This window comes from Physella acuta, unplaced genomic scaffold, assembly GCF_028476545.2.
Source record: "Physella acuta isolate Inbredline_101_S28 unplaced genomic scaffold, ASM2847654v3 ptg000051l, whole genome shotgun sequence".
Lineage (NCBI taxonomy): Eukaryota > Metazoa > Mollusca > Gastropoda > Physidae > Physella > Physella acuta.
Window position 1 is genome coordinate 126,707 of NW_026731571.1, and position 16,975 is coordinate 143,681.

The 16,975-nt window shown below is 45.7% G+C and overlaps 1 protein-coding gene across 1 annotated transcript in view; it reads left to right on the plus strand.

The window, feature by feature from the left end:
- The window catches only part of LOC131946144 (uncharacterized), a 75,096-nt gene that overhangs the window by 22,943 nt on the left and 35,178 nt on the right, over positions 1–16,975 (plus strand). Inside the window, exon 2 of the mRNA XM_059306801.1 lies at positions 11,044–11,074. The gene's annotated coding sequence lies outside the window, so the exon portion shown is untranslated. The remainder of the gene's footprint in view (positions 1–11,043; positions 11,075–16,975) is intronic.

Genomic DNA, 16,975 nt, shown 5'->3' on the forward strand with positions numbered 1-16,975 from the left:
CTTCAGGGGGCCACGGACAGAATGTCCAAACACAAGTTGAAAAGGCGAGTAGCCTAAAGAGTCCTGGACACAGTCCCTCGCGGCGAAAATAATCCAAGGAACAGACTCATCCCATTGGGTGTTACTATTAGCGAATGTCCTTAGCATGGTTTTGAGGGTTTGGTGGAACCTCTCAAGTACGCCTTGAGACTGAGGGTGGTAGGCTGAGCTGGTGATGTGGGTAACGCCTAGCTTGGCTAGTGCTTCCTGAAAATGGTGACTGGTGAAGTTGCTGCCTTGGTCTGTTTGCACAATTCTAGGTAATCCAAAGGTAGTGAAGAACCGAGTCATGGCTCTGACTACAGTCTTTGCCTTAATGTTCCGTAAGGGAATCGCCTCGGGAAAACGGGTACTTGAACACATAAAGGTAAGTAGGTACTCGTTGCCCGCCTTGGTTTTAGGCAAGGGACCTACACAGTCCATGACGATTTTAGAAAAAGGTTCTTCTAACACAGGAATCGGACTCAAAGGGGCCTTAGGAATTGTCTGGTTTGGCTTTCCGGCCAACTGACAGTTCGTGCAACTTCTACAGTAACGCGACACATCTTTTCTCATTTTGGGCCAAAAGAACAGTTCTTTGATCTTCGCCGTCGTTTTAGTGACACCTGGGTGCGCTGACATTGGATGGTCATGTGCCAGCTTAAGTATTTCATGCCGATAAGGTGGAGGGACCCACAGCTGGTTTTTACCCAACCATGGTTCGGCTGGTGAGGCAATCACTGGTGTAGCGCGACGAAAGAAGAGGCCGTTCTCGGAGAAATATTCTCCATCGTCAGATGATAGAGATTTTTCGACCGTTGCTTTGAGTTCCGCGTCGACTTGTTGAGCTTTAATGATGTCTTCCTGAGATATCCTCAGGGGTAAGCCCAAGCTTGTGTTTTCTGGAAGCATAGACTCCAGTTTGGGAGTCGAATTTCTTGACGATGATGGCGGGTGTGGTTCAGACGTTGTGTCAGCCAATTGTTTGGTCTGGCTTCTTGTCACCGCACATGCAGGATACAGTTCATAATCATTATCTGGAACTGTTGACAAAGGGTCTGAAACCGTACAGGGGTATACTTTGCTTCCCGCAAGGTCATTCCCTAGAAGTAGGTGTACTCCTGGGACAGGAATACTATCTATCACACCTAAAATGACCTCACCTTCGACGAGATGATGTTTCAGGGCAAACTTGTGTAGAGGGACGACAGTAGATTTTGTCCCCACTCCCTGGATAATGGAAATCTTTCCGGTGTTCGTCTCTGGTGTAATGTCCATTGAACTTTTCAAAAGGAGTGATTGTGACGCTCCTGTGTCTCTTAGGACGGTGATATTCCGCTGAGACAACGGATCACCTGGTTTGCTAATGATGGCTTCAGCAATAAAAGATGAAAAGTCAACTTTTCTCGATCCCTCGAGATCGGTAGACTCGGAAGAAACTGGATGGTGGCGAGAACAGTCAAAATGTGACTGCACATAATGTGTGGAGACTTGACTACCTTCTTGCGGACACTTAGGGTTAGAGTCCTTTAGAATTCTAGAGTTCATAGTTGAACTGGCTGCTTGAGGGGATAGAGCATAGTGCGCAGAAGTACGCACCACCTCTCTGTTATATTGACGACGTTTGTAACAGTCCTTGACAAGATGACCAGGCCTTTTGCAGAACTGGCATACTGCTCGACGATTGAGAGTTGATCTTGGTTTCTCTCTGGACTGTAATGCCTTCACGTGTTGGCCAACAGGAGGATTGCTGCCAAAAAGGGGAAGCACGGGGTTGAGGCGGTTTCCTGACACTGGTGGTTTCTTATGCACCAACATATATGTGTCAGCCGACTCAGCAGCCTTCTGGATGTCAGTTATCTTGTTATCCAGTATGTGTAGTCGTATCTCTTCAGGTAGGGACGATAGGAATTCTTCCCTTAGGATAAGTGACCTGAGTTTCTCAAACTCAGAAACTTCCTCAGAGTGTAGCCACCTTGAGAATATTTTCTCCTTTTCAAAGAGAAATTCCACATATGATTGTGTGGGTAACTTGCGGAGTGTTCGGAATTTTGTCCGATAGGCCTCGGGCGTCAGTGCGTAGGCCTTTAAAATGGCAGTTTTGACCAAACTATAGTTATTCTGAACGTCGTGAGAGAGTGCCTGGTATGTTTTTGCAGCTTTCCCAGTAAGGACAGAGCTCAATAAAGCAGTAATGGAAGTTTCGGGCCATTCACATGTCTTCGCTAAACTCTCAAACGAGTTAAAGAAAACGACCAAATCTGTTTCATCAAATTTAGGAACTAATTTCCCAAATTTGGCAATCACTTGCCCTACCGACAACATTTTTGGATCTACCAGAGAAGTGACATCACTAACTTGACCAAACTCTAATTCCAACCTCCTCTTATCTAAAGCAATTTTAGCCTCTAACTCCTGTTTCTCTAGAGCACTTTTAGTTTCAAACTCCTTTTCTTTTAATAGAAGCTCCCTCTCTTCTATAGATTTCTCCTCGCGGAGCAACACACTAGCTAACAAACTTTCGTCAAATACTCCTTCATTAATGAAATGAACAACAATTTTATCTCTCAACACCTCTGACTTCTGCGTAACAGAATAATCCAATTTCAATTCCTTAACAACACTAACCAAAACTTTTCTACTCAACTTTTCTACATCTTCAACAGTAGGATTAGCCAAAAAAGACTCCATAACTCTAACTTGAAAATCACAACAAGCCTAGATTCTTTAAATTAACACACCGTGTTGGGCCGTGTACTTGACCTCTAAATGTAGGACGTGACACGTCTGCTTATTTGACCTAGATACTCTAGCCTGAGCGCGCGTTGTAAGAACACTGCGCTACTGGATATAAAAACAACTAAATCCAACTAACCTTAATATTCAACTGATATAACCAACAACTGGAACGACAGATTAAATCTCGGCGAGCTCCCACTTTGTAACGTTAACCTATCTATCAGCCAAATAGAAGGAGAACGTCCCCGGATTCTTTTTTCGGGGTCATATGCAAATGCCTTACGGCCTAAGTGGATGAACACTTAACACAACGACCACTAGGGCTCGAAATTAATGTCTAGGGGAGCTAGTGATACTATTGTAATTAACACTCATCCAATCTACATACGACCATTTAATCAGCGAACTCAGATGTGGCAAAACACAAAGATGAACTAGATAAAATATTTAATGTATAAAATATCAAAAACCCAACTTACACAATGTAGGAAAAAACACTATCACAGATTTCTACACTGTCTAAAGAACAGCTACAGGCCACACAACACTGCTGTAGTTTCTAGAATTACTTAGCGACAAGTAATATTAAACTAGAAGACTAAATCAACTGAAGAAAGCAAGGCACACACAGGTCTTAAGTACTCTCACGTTCAAATGGTCAGAGTCTATAGCCGGACAATGTGGACGGCTGCCTGACCAAGGTAAAACGGCCTCGTAGACTGCCAGGTCAAGATAAAACTGCCTCGTGTTGCGAGTGTGCGGGGCAATTAAAGACTTCTGTGACAGGGGAGGTTATCCTCAACTCATGTCGCCATTGGTTGGGATAATCATCTGATCAGAATCATTCAATCAGATTTTAATGGAAATTTTCTATGTCTCAAACACCTTAATAGTCAATGGAAAAACCCCAGGTGTTACACAATCATTCCATATAAGGAATTATACAATGTCAAAATAAAAATGACTCGACCTAAGTAGGTCACATAGGTCAGTGGTCAAGTGGTGCTCAAGGTCAGAAACCCTACAGGTAAGGAACCTGAGGTCAATGCTAGGGGTCAGCCAAATCCTGCAGGCCATGAGCCTGTTGCCAGATACCAGTGGTCAACTGTTGCCAGGTACCAGCGGTCAACTGTTGCCAGATACCAGTGGTCAACTGTTGCCAGATACCAGTGGTCAACTGTTGCCAGGTACCAGCGGTCAACTGTTGCCAGATACCAGTGGTCAACTGTTGCCAGGTACCAGTGGTCAACTGTTGCCAGGTACCAGCGGTCAACTGTTGCCAGATACCAGTGGTCAACTGTTGCCAGATACCAGTGGTCAACTGTTGCCAGATACCAGCGGTCAACTGTTGCCAGATACCAGTGGTCAACTGTTGCCAGGTACCAGCGGTCAACTGTTGCCAGATACCAGTGGTCAACTGTTGCCAGATACCAGTGGTCAACTGTTGCCAGGTACCAGTGGTCAACTGTTGCCAGATACCAGCGGTCAACTGTTGCCAGGTACCAGCGGTCAACTGTTGCCAGGTACCAGTGGTCAACTGTTGCCAGATACCAGTGGTCAACTGTTGCCAGGTACCAGCGGTCAACTGTTGCCAGGTACCAGTGGTCAACTTGCCAGGTACCAGTGGTCAACTTGCCAGGTACCAGTGGTCAACTGTTGCCAGGTACCAGCGGTCAACTGTTGCCAGGTACCAGTGGTCAACTGTTGCCAGGTACCAGCGGTCAACTGTTGCCAGGTACCAGCGGTCAACTGTTGCCAGGTACCAGCGGTCAACTTGCCAGGTACCAGTTGTCAACCAGCAGATTGATGTATCGTTAAAATCTGTAGTCGTTTTAAAGCAGTAAATGTTTCAATCGAGCAATCAAGTATCTTGAATCTGTTTGGACGCCATGTTTGCTTAAAGACAACTGTTTCTTGTCAAGTTTGAAAAATAACCATTAGTTTTTTCAGCTGCAAAATTAAATGTGTGTTTCTACATTCGAATGTGTATTTTTTTTTTAAATTAATCTGTTTTAATAACATTACCTTTATACATTCAATACAATTGGCACATTTTTCTTAACAAAAGTTCGTATCTTTAAAGTCTAAACTTATTGCTAAAGAATCGGATCTCGAAACTGGGCTTTTTATACAGTGGGATTATGTAGATCTAGATAAGTTAATCATACTTTGGTTAAACGGAATATATATCTTCTCAAAGCACTAAAAAACATCAAAAGTCCAACACATCAACTCTGTCCTTAATGTCTTGTTGCTTCAGACATTTTCCGGTGTTAAAGTACACTTTAGTTTACATCTACATAGTTACTCTCACATTTTATAAACCCGTTCGTGTCATTATAAATAAAGGTCTCTAATGTTTCAAGTTTATTTAAAAACGAACTGAAAAAGTTAATCAAGGTCTAGCCTAATGACTAATTAACTGCCTCGGTCTTTAATCGCTTCACGTAAAACTACATTAGACTTCCGGTGAACGCTAATGTTGCTAAGACACGTTGCCATGGCCACCAGTTTATAAACAAACACTTGACAGAACACGTACTGAATCTTGACCGTGACCTTTCTGTGAGTGACATCCGTCTGGAACTACCTACGTCATCGGTGGTTGAGCAGTTCATTGGCTGTCCCTCTCACTAAGTAAAATACATGCTGACCAAAGGTTGAGCAGTCCATTGGCTGTCCCTCAAACTAAGTGAAATACATGCTGACCAAAGGTTGAGCAGTTCATTGGCTGTCTCTCACACTAAGTGAAATACATGCTGACCAAAGGTTGAGCAGTTCATTGGCTGTCCCTCACACTAAGTGAAATACATGCTGACCAAAGGTTGAGCAGTTCATTGGCTGTCCCTCACACTAAGTGAAATACATGCTGACCAAAGGTTGAGCAGTTCATTGGCTGTCTCTCACACTAAGTGAAATACATGCTGACCAAAGGTTGAGCAGTTCATTGGCTGTCCCTCACACTAAGTGAAATACATGCTGACCAAAGGTTGAGCAGTTCATTGGCTGTCTCTCACACTAAGTGAAATACATGCTGACCAAAGGTTGAGCAGTTCATTGGCTGTCTCTCACACTAAGTGAAATACATGCTGACCAAAGGTTGAGCAGTTCATTGGCTGTCCCTCACACTAAGTGAAATACATGCTGACCAAAGGTTGAGCAGTTCATTGGCTGTCTCTCACACTAAGTGAAATACATGCTGACCAAAGGTTGAGCAGTTCATTGGCTGTCTCTCTCACTAAGTGAAATACCTGGTGACCAAAGTATGGGGTCTCGGGATGCGAGACACCTCGGTGACAGTCTGACATCACGATATCCGTCTGACATCGCGATGTATGACATCACGCCAGTCCAACATCAGTCTGACATCACGATATCCGTCTGACATCGCGATGTACGACATCATCACGCCAGTCCAACATCATGGTTTCAGTCTGACATCACGATGCCAGTCTCCGAGCCACAAAGCAAACATCCATCCGTCTGCTGCAGTCCCCCCCCCCCCCCCCCCCCCCCGTGCGATAAGTGATCCCGCCCTAAGACGCTATACGGAGGCCATTAGCGCCAATCTAGCTTAAGTTTCTCTCAAACTTGCCCGTTAGAATATCCGCCGCGGTTACCGCTCTTGCTGGATTACTCTGATCTTCACATCAACTTAAGTAAGTAGTTTATCTCCCTCTAATGGACCCCCCCCCCCCCCCCCGGGCTCGTCTAACTATACATCATGTTCAGGTTAGTTTTCTCCGTGAGGGCCCACACTGTAGGTATGTGAGCACTCGTCCATCACCGTCAGCTAGTTTCTAAGACAGACTATTGAGACCTAAGACAGACCTTTGAGACCTAAGACAGACCATTGAGACGGTCAGCTATCTAAGACAGACCATTGAGACCTGAGACAGACCATGGATACCTAATATTAAGTCTACACTCTACCTCAACTTGAAGTCTTACAAAGTCTACATCCTACCCCACCTTGTCTTACAAAGTCTACACTACCTCACCTTGAAGTCTTACAAAGTCTACACCCTACCTCACTTTGTCTTACAAAGTCTACACTCTACCCCACCTTGAAGTCTTACAAAGTCTACACCCTACCTCACCTTGTCTTACAAAGTCTACACTCTACCCCACCTTGAAGTCTTACAAAGTCTACACTCTACCTCACCTTGTCTTACAAAGTCCACACTCTTACATCCACCACTGCAAACACTTTCACGTCATTAAAAAAAAAAGGTTGGCATTGCCACATCAACAATAGAATGTAAAGTCCGCGATCGATCTACGATCAAGTCCTCCAGTCATCGATGTTCTTTAAACTCACGTGCATTTTCTTCCCTCATTGTGGAGCGGCGCCATTGTGTGTGAGCAAAATGATGTTGATTCACCCCCCCCCCCCCTTGCTGACAAGACTAATGGCACCACCGTAGGTCTATAGTTACACGAAGCTAGGATGGTGGAAATCAATGGCCCCTGCCTACATAAGAACCGGGTAATATCAAGTTTCACAGAAAATCGTTTGAGATATCTTTAACCACAGTTCTGTTCGCGTCCTGCCCGACCTAACAGGCTACCAAAAATAGCGTCAATATGGCTGTAAGTATGGAGGGACAAATGTAGGTAGCGGCTTAGTTTTGATATTTTGTAGCACCAGCAGCACTGCTATGGTCAGTCCTGGAAATTTTTAAAAAACCGGACTCAAAGAACAGATAATCTACATATCACGTGAGACAGAGTGACTGTACGAATGTTTTTAGTGTTAAACAGCAATGTGTTCATGAAACCGTTCGACAACTTTAAAAATCGATCTCTAATCAGCGATGTCTAATTTCTGGCCAATCACTTGCGGCGCGGTGACAGTCACGTGACAGGTGTTTGTGTGCGCATGCGCATGATCATGTGATCGTTAGCGGAGCGTGGCTCGTGTTTAACCGACTGTGACCAAACGTCGTTTAACTTTACATTGCGTGATTTTTAACGGGTTTCGAGTGGAGTGGAGTGGAAGGGCTTGACTGGACGAGTGTATGTTGCAGTGGTTGGTGAGTTGGCTGTTGCTAAAAGCGCGTCGTAGCTCAAACCATCAAGCGAAAAAATTACGTTTAGCTCATTACACCAGGTCGGTGGTAATTTAGCTGAGCCAATTACACAAGCTCGCTGGTAATTAACTGTGTATTTTTACCACTAGTTCACCCTTGTTGAGCGGTTTGGTTTGTCATAGATACTCTGTTAAACTTTCATGGTTGTCATGGATACGTTGGGCGTCATGTCTACTTTATTTAAACGTTTATGATGGTCGTAGCTTCTACGATGAGTGGGTATGCGTTGTCTCATCAAGTTTTCAAATGGCCATTTTAGTCATGTCTACTTCTCTACGGCCATAGTATCATAGCTGTTTTGTAATGCCCCTCATCTTAACATACCAATAGTTTTTTAGAACATCCCCCCTCCCGAAGCACAACATCAGCTTATCATAGCGCTACCCCCCCCATGCAGCAACAGCTTATAAAAAAAAAGCTGCAAGTATCAAGTTTTAGAAAATTTGTTTTTGGTTTTTGGCGCCCATCGATTTTTACAAACCATGCGAATTGTGTTTTATTTTTGACAAAATGATCACTGGGTTATGTCCCTTTATAGGACTGTTCACATGTTGTTGGAGTTTATCAGTTTGTTACATTTTGTGGAAGATCTACAAGTTTGCTTAAAATCAACTAATGTATCAGAGCTGATTTGCTGTGTTGCTGTCTTTATTATCTCACCACGTCACCACCTCATCACCTCATTACCTCATCACCTTACCACCTCATCACCTCACCACCTCATTACCTCATTACCTCACCACCTCATCACCTCACCGCCTCACCACCTCATCACCACACCACCCCATCACCTCACCACATCGTCACCTCACCACCTCACTACCTCACCACCTCACTACCTCACCACCTCACTACCTCACCACCTCACTACCTCACCACCTCACCACCTCATTACCTCATCACCTCATCACCTCACAACATCGTTACCTCACCACCTCACCACATCATCACCTCACCACCTCACTACCTCATCACCTCACCACATCGTTACCTCACCACCTCACTACCTCATCACCTCACCACCTCATCACCTCACCACCTCATTACCTCACCACCTAACCACCTCATTACCTCATCACCTCATCACCACACCACCTCATTACCTCACCACCTCATCACCTCACCACCTTGCCACCTCACCACCTCATCACCTTACCACCTTACCACCTCATCACCTCATCACCTTACCACATCACCACATTACCACCTCATCACCTCACCACATCACTACCTCACCACATCACCACCTCACCACCTCACAAACTCACCACATCACTACCTCACCACCTCACCACCTCATCACCTCACCACATCGTCACCTCATCACCTCACCGCCTCACCACCTCATCACCACAACACCCCATCACCTCACCACATCGTCACCTCACCACCTCACTACCTCATCACCTCACTACCTCATCACCTCACCACCTCATCACCACACCACGTCATTACCTCATCACCTCATTACCTCATCACCTCACCACCTCATCACCTCACCACCTCATCACCTCACCACCTCACCACATCACTACCTCACCACATCACTACCTCACCACCTCATCACCTCATCACCTCACCACTTCACCACATCACTACCTCACCACCTCACCACCTCATCACCTCATCACCTCACCACATCGTCACCTCACCACCTCATCACCTCACCGCCTCACCACCTCATCACCACACCACCTCATCACCTCACCACATCGTCACCTCACCACGTCACTACCTCATCACCTCACTACCTCATCATCTCACCACATTACCACCTCATCACCTCATTACCTCATCACCTCACCACCTCATCACCTCACCACCTCATCACCTCACCACCTCATCACCTCACTACCTCATCACCTCACCACCTCATCACCTCACCACCTTACCACCTCACCACCTCATCACCTCACCACCTCACCACCTCGTCACCTCACCACATCGTCACCTCACCACCTCTTGCACGATTAGTTCGGCCACTGACGACCAAGCCAACAGCGAGGGTCAATATTCCAGCTCCAGATTCTAGAAGTCTCTTGTACAGAGGCTAGTCGGGGTCAGCACGTACTGGGGTCAGCTTTGGTCCTAGTCACGTGGTCATTCGTACAATTGTCATGTGACCATGTCGTCTGTAGAGTGCGGCCTCGCACGTGACCGGATTGACAAAGCGAGGGGAGATAACTCGGTAGTCCGGTCTGGAATTGTTGACCCCTCACAGAATCGATACTGTCCACCATATCCTAGCAAACATGGAATGTGAGATGTTCATGTTGACCTCGGACAGTATCGATACTGTTCACTGTACCTGAACAAATAAGGAACTGTGAGGTACTCAAATTGACCTATGTCAATCCAGATACTGCCCTAGTGTATATAAGCAAGTATGGAATGTGAGATTACTAATTTCTACTCTAAAACCTTATTTTTTACACAGAGATAGAAAATTAGACCGATTGATAAACTAGACCGACGTATGTATAAAGACTAAATTGTGATCTTAATTTCCTCTTTAAAAAAAATAAAAGCTTTTTCTTTTTTTTTTTTTAGAAAGCCAAATTGAGATCAAACTTAGGGGTCGGCGTGGTCAAGTCGGTAAAACTCATGGTTGCTAAACCGGGAAGTCTCGGGTTCGAACCCTCGGGCAGATGAGGCTCGTTAGCTGGGGACAGCCATTCTTCTAGGAGAGACCTCCAAAATCAAACAACTGCTGCCTTGTAGTTTGTTCTTGGTTGGACAAAGGCTATGGAAGCAAATCCAAAAAGAAAAGCAGGCTGAAATCGGAGTCAATGGCCTCAATGGCGCATAACCAATTGACAAGTAACGCTTAATTGTGTTGAAGGCGTGGTCGAGTCGGCAAAAGCTCATGGTTGAGACATTCAAAAAAGTCTCTGGCAGATAATTCTCGATGCCTTCCAACACTAAAAATTAAGAACGAAGAAGAAGAAGAAGATCAAACTTCAATTCTTTCTTTGTTACGAGTCTCCCAGGGTCTGTTTTAATAACGTGGGAACCTTTGAGTCTGGTGACATTTGTGACGTTCATCTATCTCATTAAAAGTTTATTGACCTCGTCAAATTCAGCCGACAGCCAGCTAAATGCCAGAAAAACTAACACGATGCCTCCACCTTGAAAACAGCTCCCGAAATTTTTTTAAAATTATTCTTTAATCAACTCTCTTTTTCTCTTTCAGATCAACTCTGCTTCACCTGTGATTGCAGTTGGTGAGTTCTACTTTGTCAATACTTAAAATGTCTCCACTGTTACCGGTTTAAAGTCACGTGAGATTACCGCATAGTTTGGCCTTGACCTGAATAATGCCAAATCGTAATAAAAACACAGCGATTTTATTTGTTTACTTAATATTTTATCCTACTAGGAAATTGCCCCTTTTATTTTTAAACAGTTTAATGACGTCATCACTTTATGTGTAACTACAATGAATGGAGGGAAACGGATGGTATAAAGTAGTGCAATATTTTCCTAGACTGAGTTGAAGTAAACTAATTTAAATCCGTGGACTAGGGCGAGCGTGGGGCGGGATCTCGGTAAATAATAGATCAAAAACTAATACCCCGCCCGCGGTTTGATGCCCGCCTGACGTGGGGGGCTGATTCCGAGAAAGTTTTACGGCTGCCGTTGCCGTAAAAAAACTATTGATTAGGCAATAAAATTTTATTTAACGGCCAGTTAACTATTGTGCGTGAGTTAAACGTATGGCCGATGCTTTGATTTTTTTAAACGGTTTGTTTCGGCTCAGCCGGGCGGAGAATCGCTGCTGTCTAGTTAAGGAGAATCTAGTTAACTTGTTTTATAGGTCTTTTCGTTCAGGAGAATCTACTTTTTTCGTTTACTTGTTTTATAGGTCTTTTCGTTCAGGAGAATCTAGTTAACTTGTTTTATAGGTCTTTTCGTTAAGGAGAATATAGTTTTTCGTTAACTTGTTTTATAGGTCGTTTCGTTATGGAGAATCTAGTTTGTGTAGTTTTTTTTTACTAGGTTAGGAATGAAACTATATTTTTGTCACTATAATGTCCTTGAATTGGAAACGTTCATTTCAACATGTTATTTATCTAAAAATCATATTTTAAAAAATCCCAGTAACTTTTAATAACTGTGAAATATAATTTCTCGTGATTTGGAGTAGTTCATAATTTACACAAGTATCGACACAATCTCCTCATTGGAAGTAGCTATGGAGAAGTATCGATACTATGTTCACACGTTCGATTCCGTGTTTTATTGTTGTGTGAATCATTGATCCTAGGCTTGAGGGTAATCCACCGTCCTCCTCACCCCCCCCCCCCACCCCAGCCCCACCACTCGCTGATAACCAGTATTTGCCCTGGACATAGCCTGGCTTATCGGCCGGCCTGTCGGACATTACAGCCGGCAGATTGTTGCCGGGTCCCCCACGTCCCGGCTTAAGCTCATCTATAATTCATATTAAGTTGTAAAATTCATCTCTGTTTTCATTCTTTTTGTCACGGCCCGTAGTCACCCGCTGACCCGGACCTAATCCCGCCCGCCCTGGTGGCGACCCACATCTCACGTGGTTCCCGTCATATCAAACAAGCTCCGACATGAATTTTTAAAGTCCAATTTCGTTTCTAAGATAAATGATAAAACTGAATTGAATTCTACCAAAAATTGTACAATTCCAATTGTCTTGTTACTAGGCACGAACCTGGACAAAAATCAATCGAATTTTGACATTAGCGATGCTTAAAAAATATTGCAACATAAAATAAAAAAAGTTCTCGACATCGCTAGCTGTGGGAGGAGTTTTTTTTGTTCACGTAACGCCACGAGTTCCATGCCGATTATATGCCAGAAAAGAACACGAAGGCCAAGAATAAAAGGCCAAATGTTTAAAAACGTACAGGAAAAACTAAATGTCGTGGAGGAGAGCTACAAGGCCAATCGTTACGCACGGAAAGGACGACTGCTCCTCTGCCGGCTTAAACTTGATAGTTTATTGATAAACTGTCGTTAGTTGATCATTTGTTGATGAAATTTCTTAGGGTCGGTGCTAATTTAGAATCGGGTCTGTCTGAAAGATGATTTAGCCGATGGTTTATGGGACTGGGGCGCCCCTGACTTAGCCTGTGGTTTATGGGTCTGAAAGTCTTTGATGGCCGCACAGGGTGCCGTTAATTTCAAGGGAATCAGGGCGGAGCATAAGTCAGGGGGAAGAACTCGAGTCATATCTGGGGTCGCGAGTTGTGCCGGCTGTTGGCTCAGGGTAAACAAGCAATTTTCGAGAATGTGTCACGTGATGGGGGTAATACAGCCCGGCGGTGCGGCTTTTGGTAATGTCAACACGTCACAGATCCACGGGAAATTCTTTGGTTCAATTCTACACGATTTATTGATTGACAGTAAGCCAAGGCTTATGATTATCCAGTTATCTCCCTCTACCCTCGACTCTTCTGTGTGAGCAAGTATAAAAAAACACGCGTAAAAGCTGAATTTTACATTTAAAATCAGCGTATGAAATAGTATGTGGTATACAATTATCTGAATTGTGTGTAGCCAACCTACATCCACCTACCCTGAACCTACCCACGTGACCTACATCCAGTTACCCTTAACCTACCCACGTGACCTACACCATCCTCCACCCCAACACACAATTTACCAATGTATACAAGCTTCCATTCAACTGTTCTAGCCCCCCCCCCCCCCCCCCCACACTGTACACACAACAAGTGGTGACCTATTCAGCACCGCCACCGTACCCAGCAACATGTACACACCAGTCAATGAGTTCGCACCAACAGATCCTGCCCCGTCCATTTTGTCGAGTTATTTACTCCCCAACCCTCAATTAACCTGCTTGTTGCCCCACAATGGGGATTAATTAAAAGCCCACATCAAAGACAGGCTGTGGATTTCAAAAATAAACTTTTTATCTTTCCCAATTTAAAACCGTGACAAATTGAATAGAAGCTGTACGCAACCTTGTACACAACCTCGCTACAAGGGCTATAATCTATCTAGCAGCGGTGATTTCCCCCCCCCCCCCCCCACCCCCACCCCCTAGCACCAACTATTTCATAAGTTCCAATCATCGATTCCCCCGCGCGTGCTTCTGCGTACACAATTATTTTTCTAAACATACCTCTCTTCACACCGAGTACCCAACCCACTCACATCAGCGAGTACCCCCCCCCCCCTCACCAGTACCCAACCGCCCTCACATTAACGAGTACCCCCCCCCCCCTCACCAGTACCCAAGAATTAACGCCCCCCCCCCCTCACCAGTACCCAAGAATTAACGCCCCCCCCCTCACCAGTACCCAAGAATTAACGCCCCCCCCTCACCAGTACCCAACCGCCCTCACATTAACGAGTACCCCCCCCCTCACCAGTACCCAAGAATTAACGCCCCCCCCCCCCCTCACCAGTACCCAAGAATTAACGCCCCCCCCCTCACCAGTACCCAAGAATTAACGCCCCCCCCCCCCCCTCACCAGTACCCAAGAATTAACGCCCCCCCCCCTCACCAGTACCCAAGAATTAACGCCCCCCCCTCACCAGTACCCAAGAATTAACGCCCCCCCCCTCACCAGTACCCAAGAATTAACGCCCCCCCCCCCTCACCAGTACCCAAGAATTAACGCCCCCCCCCCCTCACCAGTACCCAAGAATTAACGCCCCCCCCCCCCACTAAATGAGACCATCATACCCCACAGGCCACCCCGTGTAAACAGATCCAATGGACCGGCGGGAGCTTAGCGTGGCCTCTATAGAGTTTAGCTCCGATGTGAGCTTAGCGCCGGAGCTGTATCCAAACACCTTAATGGAGTTTACATGTCTCTCTCGAGCAGACGGCTATTTCTGGGGGTTGAAAAGATTTCAGGACAAAGGGGGGAGTTCAGGGGTGGGGCGGGTTGTAAGCTCCAGAAATATTGCTCTGTTGTTTTTTCAAAGAATAATTTAGTTTCTACGAGTCTGATGGCAAGTTTACTTACTGTAGCTGGCCCGTCTGCTGAATCGCGCCAAAATAGGATTTAATAGCGTCTACGTGTTCTCAAAAACTAACCGTCTCTTCAAAATGGGCTGACAGTTATTTGACGTATGTCTCACTTTGTATGTGTATGTGGGAAAATTGGGCGTTATGTTTGGTTATCTCCCCTGTTAATAACAGACCATGTTGGTTAACTTCAACCGTCATTTAGGTTAAAACTATAGGCTAAGTTTGATTCAGGTTAAAACGACAGGCTAAGTTTGATTCAGGTTAAAACTACTAGGCTGTTTGATTCAGGTTACGACTTATCAAATTATTGTTTTTGCTAAACTTACGTGCTAATTGTCGTGTATGTTAAAACCCATAGGTTATCTGTAATTACTTACTGTCATTAACGCCTAGCAATACGCCATCAAATAACGTCTCCATCCCACATCATCCAATGTTCGCCTGTCATCGCTCGCTGCACATCACCCATGATAGAACGTGCTACCACTGTATAACGTCTCGCCCAAAAACTGGAACTTTCACACTTTTTAAAAGCTTAAGCATTTGTCTTTGTTAATTACTCCACTCATTATCCCCCCCTAATTAACCAAAAATTCCTCCCAAATCTCCCAAGCAGTTAAACACTTCCGGTCCAGAGTTTGAGCTCGGAGCTAATTACACGTACAGTCTCGCGCCATTGGTAAGCTGAGCGCGAGACTGAGCCGGAACCAGCGCGAGGGTCGTCTCCCCTGGGTCGTCTCCCCTAGGTGTTGAAGCAGCCGAGTCTACAGTAGTAGACGGCTGATGGAAGCGGTGCTAGTTAGGTCTCGCTGGAGTTCTCTCAGTTCTGCTACAGTCCGGATTTAGGGCAATTAAACGGAAAGTCAAAGGACTGAAAAAAACGAGGCTGAATAAGTCATCGAGTTCATGACTTGTCATCTTGACTTAGACTTGACTTGACAAATAGCAGAGGGCACCCAGCGTAAGAAAGTCTTTACTCAAGGAAATTAGCAGGACTAGCAGACGTGGCAACTCTCTTACCCTTCTCCTCAATGGTTGGCTATTTTTAGAACTCGGCCTGCGTGCTAGATACAGCCTCGTTTGCGTTTCAGTCTACGATTCTAAAACGTTGAAGTTGGATAAGGGCACTGGAGGTCTGGGTTAAAGGGCTAAAAGGGCTAAAAAGGGCTAAGGGGGCAATTAAATGTAAGCCCTGGGTCGGGTGTCCGGGTAATTACATTAGCATAATTTTCTTAAACCTGCTGGGTTTGGTTAAGGCTAGTGTTCATTGTGTTTGTCGTCTGGTGTCTGGGGTGGGGTAGTGGCTGTCAGGGGTGGGGTAGTGATTGTCAGGGGTAGGGTAGTGACTGTCAGGGGTGGGGTAGTGACTGTCAGGGGTGGGTAAGTGACTGTCAGGGGTAGGGTAGTGACTGTCAGGGGTGGGGTAGTGACTGTGGGTGGGGTAGTGACTGTCAGGGGTGGGGTAGTGACTGTCAGGGGTGGGTAAGTGACTGTCAGGGGTGTGGTAGTGACTGTGGGTTGGGTAGTTACTGTGGATGGGGTAGTGACTGTCAGGGGTGGGGTAGTGACTGTCAGGGGTGGGGTAGTGACTGTGGGTGGGGTAGTGACTGTCAGGGGTGGGTAAGTGACTGTCAGGGGTGTGGTAGTGACTGTGGGTTGGGTAGTTACTGTGGATGGGGTAGTGACTGTCAGGGGTGGGGTAGTGACTGTCAGGGGTGTGGTAGTGACTGTCAGGGGTGGGGTAGTGACTGTCAGGGGTGGGTAAGTGACTGTCAGGGGTGGGGTAGTGACTGTCAGGGGTGGGGTAGTGACTGTCAGGGGTGGGGTAGTGACTGTCAGGGGTGGGGTAGTGACTGTCAGGGGTGGGGTAGTGACTGTCAGGGGTGGGGTAGTGACTGTCAGGGGTGGGGTAGTGACTGTCAGGGGTGGGGTAGTGACTGTCAGGGGTGGGGTAGTGACTGTCAGGGGTGGGGAAGTGACTGTCAGGGGTGGGGTAGTGACTGTCAGGGGTAGTGACTGTCAGGGGTGGGGTAGTGACTGTCAGGGGTAGGGTAATGACTTAGTTGTAAATTACATCACCGAATGTCACACCATCTGCAGTAGATCTGGGCTGTTTATGACACGTCTGTTTCTCGGCTGTCTG